General features: G+C 36.1%; 1 protein-coding gene and 1 non-coding gene across 2 annotated transcripts in view; both read right to left on the bottom strand.

Annotated features, from left to right (window-relative positions):
- The window catches only part of ARHGAP24 (Rho GTPase activating protein 24), a 504,876-nt gene that overhangs the window by 465,411 nt on the left and 26,600 nt on the right, over positions 1-12,865 (bottom strand). The gene's annotated exons all lie outside the window — the stretch shown is intronic.
- On the bottom strand, positions 12,397-12,503 carry LOC121493978. The gene has a single exon (XR_005988627.1). It is a non-coding gene; the product is annotated as a U6 spliceosomal RNA (small nuclear RNA).

Genomic DNA, 12,865 nt, shown 5'->3' with positions numbered 1-12,865 from the left:
GTCTCATTATATTAATGAGGTTATCAATGGTACAAATAACATTTATATTTGTTTAAGAAATGCTTATGTTTATTTCCTCCAGAGCGGCTACCTCAGTCATATTTTGATTAAGGCATGTCTAAAATTGATTTACGTTCTTTGAGATATAGCAACGGATGGCAATGAGGAGGTGCTTTGGGGCATATACGGTTGTAGGTCACAACCCTAAATTATTTTTAAATGGGAAATCTGGAGTCCCACACAGTATTCAGTTGAGTGTTTTAGTTCTTGGAAAATTTAAGGGACTTAATACATTATTTTCATTTTAGAGTTAACAGTGGAATTAGATGACACATGGGGAAGTGTTAGACATGTAATAAGCATCCTAAAATAGCAGAGGCCTTCCTTACTGTCAGAGAAAAGAATGTGGTCTCCATTTTTGCATGAGCCTTTGTTCTCAATACTAAATAGCTAACATTATCTGAATACATCAGATACCATTCTACCATGTCAAAGACTGGCAGAGCCACCTGGATGTGAGTCAGCCACCAAAGGGCCAAATGACCAGCCCATCTGGTATGTGGTCATGTGACAAGTAGGCTATTTACATACACACATCAGAAAGATATAAACACAGCCAATTATATGAATATGCAGGGAAAAAGGCAAGCCAGGACAAAGTGAGACAATAGTTCTACAGTGCATCTAAACTGACCCAAAGGAAAAAGCCAAATTATGCATTTGTACAATTCCCTTACTTTGTATCATGTGGACAAATAGAGACAGGACAATAGGACAGCCCAATGTACTGAAACAGGCAAGAGTTTTGGAGCTAAGAATCTGAATTCAAGTCCTGGCTCTACCAAGTTATGAGTTGTAAGACTGTAGGTATATTGCTTAAGCTATTTGAGCAGTCTCTACTCATGAAAAGGTGGAATAGCACCATCTACCTAGTTAGGTTGTTGGGATGTTTACAGATAATCTTTATGAAATACCCAGAACAGTACCTGACCAAACAAGAATGTGCTTACCTGGAAACATAATGTAGAAAGAATAGCATAAGTAGCAATAACAACACATTGCCTGTATATATTATCGCCATGACTTTCATTGCTGCTGCTGCTGCTGCTGCTACCACTACTACTACTATCACTAACACTAAAACCAACACCTATACAATATTATGTATGTTGTGAAAATACTGATTTGTAGCATGGTAGGTATTCTCTATCTTGACGTTTCATCAATTGAGTTTACCACCTAAACCAAAAGACAAAAGCAAAACAATACTCAGAGCTGTGCGATTGAACTGGACTAAATTTACAGGGTTTACTTTATTAATGTGCTGTTTAATTAATGTGCCATTCAGTCTTCATGATGGTCTTGAATAAATCAAAGGTCAATTAAGAACCTTATTTTTCTTTATCAGGCATAGTCTATATTCAGATACTAGTAAGACAGGTGCCTAGCCTTTTTCTGTTCATTTTATGACATTTTAATTGAATATTTTCCAGAACAATTCACACAAACCATATTTTTCTAGAATCCAAACACAAACTGATTTGAATACCAGCACGGTTATACACTAAGATACATATAGTTTCCTATTTTCTTTAAACTTCTCAGAAAATTCCACTATATAAGGCACCAAACATTTCAATGATTTAAGAAAGGAGAGCTAAATGACTTGATAGCTTTAGCTTTTCCAGTGACATTCTGATACAAACCATTTCTTCCAAAGAGTAGCTTGCCATTAACCTTGGTTAGTGTCCTTGGTTGTCACTAATACATGATAATTTTATCAGCCTCTTACATGGGTCAGAATGAGATAGTTTCTGTGGAGTTTCTTGTGAGAATCATGAAATATCATGAATTCATGGAGAAAAATAATCCTAAGAGCATTTTAAATAGGTAAAGATTAGTTAAAATGAGTATCAACTAGTTTTATTAACTGAATAGATAGCATATTAGAATCAACAGTAGATTGAGATGCTAAAAGAGGGAAAGGAGTGGAAATATCACTAAGAAGAGTATACAATCTGAGGATGAAGCACAACAAGAAGGTGTTGTTGCAAGATTTCCAGTTGGGATGCTGCTTGCATTTCCAAGGGAATGAGGATAGGAGGATGTGAAGTAGAGGGTGGTACTACAGGAGTATGGCTATTTCAGGATGGAGGGAGTAAAAAGGGGAGGGAGCATTAGATACATACATACAAACATACAAACATACATACTACCATTTCAAGTTGTTCTTAAGACCATCTGCCAGCATCTTGCCCTCCATTTAGCTGGCACACACCGTCTGTCATCATGTAACTTTCAATGACTTGTCTTCATATTAGAGGCTGCTAAAGGTTAGTACTGAGGAGGGAGATTAAATGAACAGCATTTTTCCTTAAGAGTGAAACAATGTTATTTTGAGAATCAATATATTGAGGCCATTGTTAAAGAGCTTGAGAAAAAGACCATTTAAGCAGGCATGTTATGACCAAATAATATTTAAATTATAATTTGGCATAGTTTTTCTTAGCCAACTTCACTGCCCTCAAATGCTCCTCTAATCCTTGCCCTACTCCTCCAGCACACTCTATACTTAAGTAATCATCATCTACCTGAGTGCTTCCTAAGTACACCACACATTTTCACCAACTCCTTGGGCAAATCATTAACCAAGCCTAATAGCCTCTCTTCCCCATATTTGCCCATCCAACTCCAATTAATGCTAATTCACATCTGCATCTGCAAGATTTCCTGCAATGTGCATTCTACATGTTCAGCTGATTTTCCTCTGACTCGACACCGGTAGAATCAGGCACTGCATTGATAAGAGAGACATAAATGAGTCTTATAGGTAAGACTCTACCTTATAGGTAAGAGAAAAGACAAGAGGTATTTTAGTATAAATTAGAAGACAGAATGTGGAGAAATACTTAGGAAAATTTCTCCCCCTCCCTTATCATTGCCTCCATTTGCAAATATTTGTTATTAATTGAGGACCTACTGTGTTCTTGGTACTACATTAGGCATTGTTGAAAACTGTGAGATAGAATTGGTTTTCTTGGAAGGAACATTATCTATGCTCACCCTCTTAGTTATGGAGCTTTCTATGTCAAATGAAATCAAACTAGACAAGGTGACCAGTTTTGACATTTGTTGTATACTCTGAAAAAAGGTACTGTGATCTGAGAAATTCATCAATGCCTCTAGTGACTTATCCACATCCCTCGTCCAACACCTGGACACTCAGATTTATAAAACATTTGAAAAGTCCCTGACAACCTTTTCACCTTTGCATCACAAAACTGCATAAATCTTGTATGTTTTCCTACACTGAATGTGGAAATTAAACCTCTATTTAATATAGTATCTGTCTTGCTTGACTGGTTTATGGTGAGAAAGAAGGCCAAATATGTTTTTGAAGCAATAACTCAACAAGTACAAAGGACAAGTGTGCAAATAGCTTCATCTTACTAAGTAAGCATGTTTTTAATTCCACATAAAATATAATGTCATACCTCATCAAAATTGTTAAAAATTGGGGAGGGTGGCAATATTTAGGTGGCTAGAAAAGGTATAAAAGTGACTTGCAAAAGCCATCATCTCCACAAAAACATTTTTGCACGATGGAATGTGGAAAATGATGTAGGAGAACACTCGACAACAAACCACAGACAGGGAAGGCTTTAAAGACAAAGAGCTGTCTTTTATTTCACTTTTATAATCAACAAGACTAAGAGATTGCCAGTCCCAGTGAAGAATTCAGTGCAGGGAAGGGTGACAAAGCACCCAACACATGACCATATATTGCTTTGATCCTGATGTCAACTGATGAGAACTATATTCCTCCAAAAAACAAATACAAAATTCTTCTAATGCCTAGAAGGATCTAATCATTGCTTTGGAAACCCTTCAGGGCTGACTCAGTTGCTCTGAGAAAGGCAATTAAAATAATGAACTTTAAATTATGATTTGATTGAGATCTGTGTACGTCTTATTTCTCCAACAAAATTAGAAACTATGTCACCTACTTCCAACCTCTTGTTAACAATAATTAATAATTAAAATAATTAATTTTCTGATTTACTTGGCAAACAGTAAAAGAAATCTAGGTATGACACTGTATCAGGTGTCATGAGAAAGAAATTAGCCATGTGGGGAGGGTCAGACAGTCCTGGGCTCAAAATCTACCTTGGGTAAAGAGCATAACCTCTCCAAGCTTCTGTTTCCTCCCTGGGAAAGTGGGATAATAAGCAAGTTAAAAAATAAGTTTATAGAACAATGGCACTCAGCTGGCATTCAGTCCCTATTGATAAATGGCACTAAAAGGGAATTGAGTAAATCATGGTCCTTATTCCCAAAGAACTTAAAATCTAGGAAGCCATATAAAACAGGTGACAAATAATTTTTATAAAACGTCATCTCACTGGTACCCCTAAGAACAAAGTCATTCTTCACAGCCAATTTTCCTGGTTGGCTAAGGATTTTACACTTCTAAGCATTTTTTAAAAAAATTATTTGAGTTCAAAGTGTTTCTATTAACACTTTGCTTTTCCCCATGATAACCTAAACATCATTTAATATTTTCATAACTCTACAATCACTTTATGAACATCAGCTTAGGGCACTTTACTAAGTGGGCACTTTGCTAGGTTTATTTGCTCTACCTTCAATGGCCTTAAATTGTTCTAATTTTGAGGATTTCTGTGTGATATTTTTAGAAAGTCTCTTGTCCTTTCATCAGATGTAACTTCTTTTTTTTTTTTTTTGTCATCAGATGTAACTTCTAAAGCTGTAAGAGTTTGTGTCTATAATATCGCTCTGTCTCCTAATTTACTGCTTCAAATCTACAGTAGTCCAGGGATGGAAATCACTAGCAAGTCAAAATTGCTTTTACATTTTCTATAAACATTATGGATACATATCAACCTTTAAATTTGAAGTTATTTCAGAAGTCACTAAGCAGAGTCATAGGTTTTCAACCCAAAGTTTAAAATATCAGCCTCATAACATACAAAAAACATTAAAAACTAAATAAACTGAGCATTGCAGTAAACATGATTAATGAAGGATTAATGTCCTTATATACAAGTTCATATAAATCAACAAGAAGACAATGAAATAAAAGGCAACATGTAAAGCAAGTCACAAAGAAGAAATGATAATTAGTGAATGTACATACATATGAGAAAGTGTCTAACCTTTTTAATGATCTAAGAAGTATATATATTAGCCTCTAGTGACTAAAGTAACAACTTTAAAAAATATTTTAAATGAAAAAATGTTTTTAACTTTTTGAGAGTTGTGCATCTGTGTTCTGTTTTAAAAGGCAATTTGGCAATCAACATAAGGAATCATTAAAAAGTCCAGTTACATAATATTTGGAAAGGCAAAGATAACATGATAATAACATTTACTGTTAAAATTGGAAGGAAGATACTAGTAGTCCAAAAATAAGGGATAGGTGACAGAAATTACGTTTCTTGAGTTAAATACAGTTATGTGGCGGTGGATTAACTAACCATGTTAAATATACAGGTTTAAATATGCTCTGAAGTCTCCTTTATGTATAAAACAGTGAGATATTGGTATGTCTTGACAGATTAACAGAAAAAAAGAGAAAATTCAGAAATGGATACAAGCACCATGGAAACTTATTACATGATAAAAGTGTCATCTCAAATCACTGGAGAAAATGATGGACTTTTTAAAAAATGAGGTTGAGTAAAAGGGGTAGCCATCTAGAAAAACACAAAGGGGAATCCTACCTCACACCATATATCACAATTAACTCTAAATGACTTAGACATCTAAATGTTAAACAAAAACAAACAAATAAAAAATATACAAGTACTAGAAGAAAGCACAGATACACAGGAAGCCTTTCTAGTTATGATCCAAATTCAATAAAATTTGATAAATAATATAAAATTATAGAATAAAGTCAGATAACTTTTCAAAAAAGCAAAGTCAAGACTAATGACGAAATATTTGCAATGTGTACCACAAAAAATAAATCTTCAATTTGTCACTTTAATATGTAAAAGCTCTTAGAAATTGAGAAATAAAAAAACAATTTTAAATGCCAATAGAAAAAAACATACAGGAGATCCCTGGGTGGCTCAGTGGTTTAGCGCCTGCCTTCAGCCCAGGGCGTGATCCTGGGGTCTCGGGATCGAGTCCCACATCCGGCTCCTGCATGGAGCCTGCTTCTCCCTCTATCTGTGTCTCTGCTTCTCTCTATCTCTACCTCTATCTCTATCTCTATCTCTATGTCTCTCATGAATAAATAAAATCTTAAAAAAAAATGTACAAAATATAAAGTTGACCCCCAAAAAAGGTATACAAATTTCCCAGCCCGTAAAAATAAAAAAGATGGAATTCTCAAAGTAGAAAAATTCAAAGTATAACTATACCTACTAGATTTTTTAAAATGTTAATATTTGACAGCATACTCGTGTTGGTAAGGCTGAGTAGAAAAAGGTATTGTTACATATTAATGTGAGAGGTACAATATTTTGTAACTTTATGGATAATATAGTAATACCTAAAAAACTATGTGCACTTACTCTTAACCATGCAATACTACTTCTTGAATTTTACCTTAAAGATCCACCTCTAAAGTTAAAAAACAACATACTTTCATGGTTTACTTAGAAAAATAATAATTTTGCAATAATGATAATAATTTCAAATGATACTTTTGTAATATAAAAAACAGAAATAGCCTAAATGCTATTGAAAAAACTTCTGATACTTCAACACAATGAAATTATATGAAGCTATAAAATCAAACAAACAAAACAAGGAAAAGTTCTGAGAACTGCTAATAAGGGTGATTTACAGGCAACAATGTCAAGTGAAAACAACAAAATATAGAACAATATATATACCAAGCATTTTGTGTAAAAAAAATAAGGAAGAATAAGAATATACATATCTCAGGGGCACCTAGGTGGCTTAGTCAGTTGAGCATCCTACTCCTGATTTTTGGCTCAAGTCATGATCTCAGGGTCATGAAATCAAGCCCAGCATGGAGTCTGCTTGGGATTCTCTCCCTCTCTCTCTCTCTCTCTCTCTCTCTCTCTCCCTCTCTCTCTCTCTCTCTCATCTTCTGTCCCTCCTCAACACCCCTCTCTCTCTCTCCCCCCAAAAAGAAATATACGTATCTTAGTTTACTCATCCCTTTTTGCATAGTTTTGACTTTTAAACTATGTAAAAGATTTACCATTCATAAAACAAAATTAAATTTAAAAGAATTAAAAAAAATAGTGTCCCTCTGCTTAGAGGAGTTCTTGAATCATAAGAGATGCTATGCTTACCCATATAGGGCAAACTGAAAATTCTGAATTATAAAGCCTTAGGCTGGAGCTTCCTATGGGAGTTAATTCTGAAGAATTTTAGCCCTCTCAGAGGGCCCCACATGACTGGGACCCAGCTGCCCAGAGCCATCACCTTCTCCATAAGCAGCCTTCATTGACTTTTTTCCTCGTGTCTGACTTCACTTCTTTAACATGCTTCCTTGGATCACTTCCCTAAAGTGATTTTTTTTATTCAAATCTTTGTTTCATGTCTGTTCTGGGAACACCCAAACCAAGAAGGGTTATATTACTTTTAATTTGAAAATTTAAGTCACAAGAGTTATCATTTTATCACGAATTTAAAATAATTCCATATATTAATGCAAAGATAACACATGATCCAATGGGCCAACTGATCATTAAGAATTGTGGTCAATAAGTCACTGGACAGGAATTTAGGTAAATTTAATTAGGGCTTCCTTCCTCTACACTGTTAACACTTTTCCCTGCCAGACCTGATTCAAAGGGTTACCGTATCTGCAAGTGGCTGGAACCTGAGTAGAAATTCCTGTGTGTCTGTGTGTCTGCTTCCCCTGTGGGCTAAGTGAGCCTCATACATATGCCTGTTCCTCAGAGCCCCAGAAGCTCAAGGAAGGAGAGTCTGAGTTCTCTAGAACCTTGAGTGTGGAAAACTGAAAGGCAAAGAGAGCAGGGAGCTTTATTCAGGAACGTCAGCAGGAGAATAAAGGCCAATTATCTTCCTCCACACTGAGCAGCTGTATAGGGCAAAATCCACTTTCTTGCCTTTTCTCATTTCTAAAGTCTGCCTACATTCCTACGCTCATGAGTCCCTTCCGTCTTAAAAGCTTGCGATGGCAGGTAGAGTCTTTCTCCTGTCACATCACTCTAATACTAACTCTTCTCCCTCCTTTTTTCATATTTGAAGGACATTTGTGATGACATTGGAACCTTCTGGATAATCCAAGATAATCCCTTTAATTTAAACCTAATTCCATCTGCAAATTGAATTCCCCTTTGCCAACTAACCTAACCTATCCACAGATTTTAGGGTGAACAGCCAATTGGGAGGTCACTATTCTGCCTACAGTAAATGGTGTCTATTTTTTAACTCTGACATTTTCTAGTTGGTTAATTGCTGATTTCCAGGAATCCTACTATTTTATGTATATTAATCTTGAATCTGAGAACATGCCAAACTCATGTATAAATTGTTCTAATGATATACCCGATGTCTCTCTTGGATTTTCTACTTAGTCAGTTTCATTATTTGTAATTTTTTTCTTAGAAAATTATCTACTTCATCTAAAATTTCAGGTTATTGCTACAATATGGCCATACTACTCTCCTTTGAACTGTAAATCCCTTTTGTATCTGTAGTTTCAAGGTGTTTTCCTTCCAGTGCTATTGATTTGTGCTATCTTCCTTTTTTTCTTACTCACATCTACACATGGCAATTTCTCATGCAGCTGCCTACAGATAGTTTTGTGTCACTGACAAATCCTCCTGTGAGAAAGGAGATTATAAGGTATTTGAGAGAGGAGCGAAAGGTCAAAGCACCTGAATGAGGCTGCTTCTCTTGGTAGACAGAGATGATGCGAGGAACTTAGAAAAGACGAGTGTTTAGTGATTTGAATAAATATCCGCAGAACAGTCTATCAGAATGGCTCTCTATAAATTAGCCTCTATGAATATGGAAAGAATGCTATAATACCTTTGTTACCCATCTAACTCCATAATTTATCTTGCATTTTCAGACTCTCATAAATATTTAATAAAGTGTTACTGACATGGGAATTGGAGACATATAAATCTATTTATGTAATAGCTCTAAGACTCACTTGTGACTGACACTTTGCATAAGCAAAGCAATAGATAAAATTATACATGATAGTTAATGTACTGCTTGCAAAAGGCAGTCCGACAATCTCATTCTTAAACTCATTAAGAAATAAATGGATTACCTATAACAGAATGGCTGGGGATATGATTAGTAGCTGAATATGGAAAAGGTGAGCAATGTGACAAAGAATTAACACTGGAAAAGAAAAGGTATACCCAATGTGTGCAGTATCACGTGGAGAGGAAGGAATTTGCACCATCACAGAATAAAAGTTGCAGAAATTACATGGAAACAGACTACTCCACAAAGACTGTCAATAAATCTCATGAGGAACTAATTTCCCCAGATAGAAACAGGATTTCAGATCTTTTATAAGAGAACAGATTGTAGGTAAAGGCAACGTAAACACATTAGAACCTCTGTCATGACAACAAGCAGGTAGAACAAGTGAGATGAGGACACCACAACTATGACTTAGATCAAACTTTTCACAAAAATGCCAAAATTATAAACAAATCAGAATTAGGCAGTCTGAAGAGCAGAGAAGAGAACCCATCATAAGGAGGGAAAAAATCCTGGGAAAAAAAACAAAGCAGCAGGTAAGAAAACATTTCACAACGTCAGATACATTGAGTACTTATTATTTTAATACCCAAACATCACCTGTTCTTTCAAGAAATTCTCGTCCAGCCACGTGGCTCTGGTGTTAGCTGATTATGACTGAGTCCCACCTGGCTGGCTAGACTGTCTGTCTGTATTCTACTGAGCAAAGCTAATCAGAGTCTGTTGAGCCTGACCAAGTTTGTGCTAGAACTCTTCCGTTTGTCTGGCTATAGCAATGTGAACAAGGTCTTCCCACAGAAGGTTCCCTCGCTAGTGGAGAACTCAGAGAAAAAGAGCCTTAATGCTGAGAGGAAAAAGATAAATGTAGAATCCCAACAGTGAGATTCTAGATCTAGTCAGCCCTAATGTGAGCTCTACACCAGCCCTTCCTAACGATTTGCATTTGAACTGATAAATTCCTCTCTGTTAAAACTATTTCAAATTGGTTTTCTGTCTTCAAAGACTCATGACCAAGAGACCAACTACACACATGCAGTCAAGAAAACACACACACACACACACACACACACACACACGAAAAACCTTTACAAAGAAAAAGGAAGTGAATCTGAGAGTATTTAGGCAGCTGGACAAGGAGAACTGAAAACTTGAGCAGAAGAAAATGTTTCTCCTTAAATGTGGTATGCTACGATTATTTCACATTGCTTTTGTAAGTGGATTAAAAATTATGGTTAGCTGACCAGTAAGGGCATATTACTAGTCCCAGGGGCCAAAACGAACACTGGAGGAAGAACCTCCATGTGGCTGACACAGTGGCAACAGGGAAAAGATTTATGCTTCCTCTGGAGCCTGATCACACTCAGGCTTATTTCCTCTTCACTTGAAGTGTCCATTTGAGGTTTGGCAGCTCCTTCTGAACTGACAGAACCTAATAAATCTCTTTCCCAACTCTCTTTTGGAATTAGGTGGCAACTTCCTTGTAGAATCACCTCTTGATTGAGACATTCCTGCAAATAAATTAAGGTCTAGTAGCTATTACTTCCACCCTTCTGTTTGTAGAGCAGGAGGTGACACGACAGGACTGAGAGAAGTGCCAAAGATCCACAGGGCACAGACAAAGCCAAATTAATCTAAGGAGCAGGAAATGTAATCTATGGCCAAATATTGGATGAGACAGTCCACACAGCTAACCTGGAAAACACACTCAAACCCTTTTTCAGTACTCTGTCCTCTGGAGTGTGAACAATTGACAGAGTACTGATTCCCCCTACCCTTTTAAAATTGATTTATAATTAACAGTGTTATCTTAGTTTCAGGTATATAGTATAATGATTGAACATTTCTCTACATTACTCTGTGCTCATCAGAGTAAGTGTACTCTTAATCCCCTTTATATTTTACCCATCCCTTCCATCCACCTTCCCTCTGGCAACCACCAGTTTGTTCCCCGTATTTAAGAGTCTGGGTTTTTTTTTTCTTTTTTTGTCTTTTTTTTTCCTTTGTTTGTTCATTTGCTTTGTTTCTTAAATTCCAAAAGTATGAGTAAAATTATATGGTATTTTTCTTTCTCTCACTAACTTATTTCATTTAGCATTATATCCTCTAGGTCCATCTATGCTGTCCCAAATGTTAAGACCCTATTCTTTTTTATGAATGAGTAATATTCCATTACATAGATGGATGGATGGATAGACTTAAAGACAGATATATAGATATAGATATCTCACATCCTTAAGCATCCATCCATCTATGAATGGACACTTTGGTTGCATCCATATCTTGGTTATTATAAACAATGTTGCAATAAAATAGGGGTGCATATATCTTTTCAAATTAGTGTTTTTGTTTTTTGGGTAAATATCCAGTAGTGGAATTACTGGATGACAGAGTACTGATTTTAATTAGCCTCTAACTCACTTGAACCTCTTTGTGACAACGGAAAGTAATTTAACCTCTCTCTGCCCCTCTTTCTTCTGGATCAAAACATGGCTCATCATTATCATACAATGTCTAATAATCTTAGCTTTGTATTTGTTACATGTAAATTAAATAGCTTTTTACCTTTTAAAAAAATTATGACAGGTCATAGAGAAATCTGATCAGGATTCAGGTACCTTGGACTTCATTTCATTAGTAATGACCTTGAGTACTAAATTATCCTAGGAATATCCTACATTTCCAAACAATTCCAAAAGACATGGTAAATGAAATAATTCCTTAGAATCCAGGTGGCAAACCTTTACTAAAATATAGTAACCTCGGGACACCTGGGTGGCTCAGCAGCTGAGCATCTGCCTTTGGCCCAGGGCATGATCCGGGGATCCAGGATCGAGTCCCACATCAGGCTCCCCACAGGGAGTCTGCTTCTCCCTCTGCCTGTGTTTCTGCCTCTCTCTCTCGTGTCTCTCATGAATAAATAAATAAAAATCTTTAAAAATAAAAAAAATATATAGTAACCTCAACCACTCTGTAGTTGAGTATTCTCTTACAGCATTTTCAACATCAGTACACAAATTATAACGGCCCTAAGTGACTGAAATTTAACATGTAATGAGCAACTACAGTGAACCAGGTACTAAGCATGGTGACCCCAGCAATAAAAATAACAACCTATATAATAACTAGGGTAATGACTAATATGACTTGTACTTAGTATGTGCCAGGCATTTTACTAAGCATTATTTCTCTCTTTAAAAAAAAATGGAATGCTTCATGAATTTGTGTGTCATCCTTGCACAGATGTCATGCTAATCTGCTCTGTAGCATTCCAATTTTAGTATATGTGCTGCTGAAGCAAGCACTAAGCTTTATCTCATTTAAGCCTTTTAGCACTATGAGGTAGGATCTATAATTATTTACCTATTACAATTGAGGCTCAGTGAGGTTAAGTAATTTGCCAAAGGTCACATGGTTAATTGGTGGAGAATTGAGACCAGAACCCACACTTCCTATTCTGGGTGAAACTGCATTCCCCACAAGAAAGATATTTTGAAGATCTGCCTTGGAATAGACCTTGTTTGGAAAAACAGTTATTGCAGATATAATTAGTCAAGAGAAGGTCTACCTGAAGTAGGGTGGCCCCCAACCCAGTATGACTGGCGTCCTTGTAAGAAAATGAGCACAAATACAGAGACACACAGCAAAGCGAAAGATAACAATGAAG

Source organism: Vulpes lagopus, chromosome 6, assembly GCF_018345385.1.
Source record: "Vulpes lagopus strain Blue_001 chromosome 6, ASM1834538v1, whole genome shotgun sequence".
NCBI classification, from domain to species: Eukaryota; Metazoa; Chordata; class Mammalia; order Carnivora; family Canidae; genus Vulpes; species Vulpes lagopus.
This window is presented reverse-complemented; position numbering and strand designations above follow the sequence as displayed.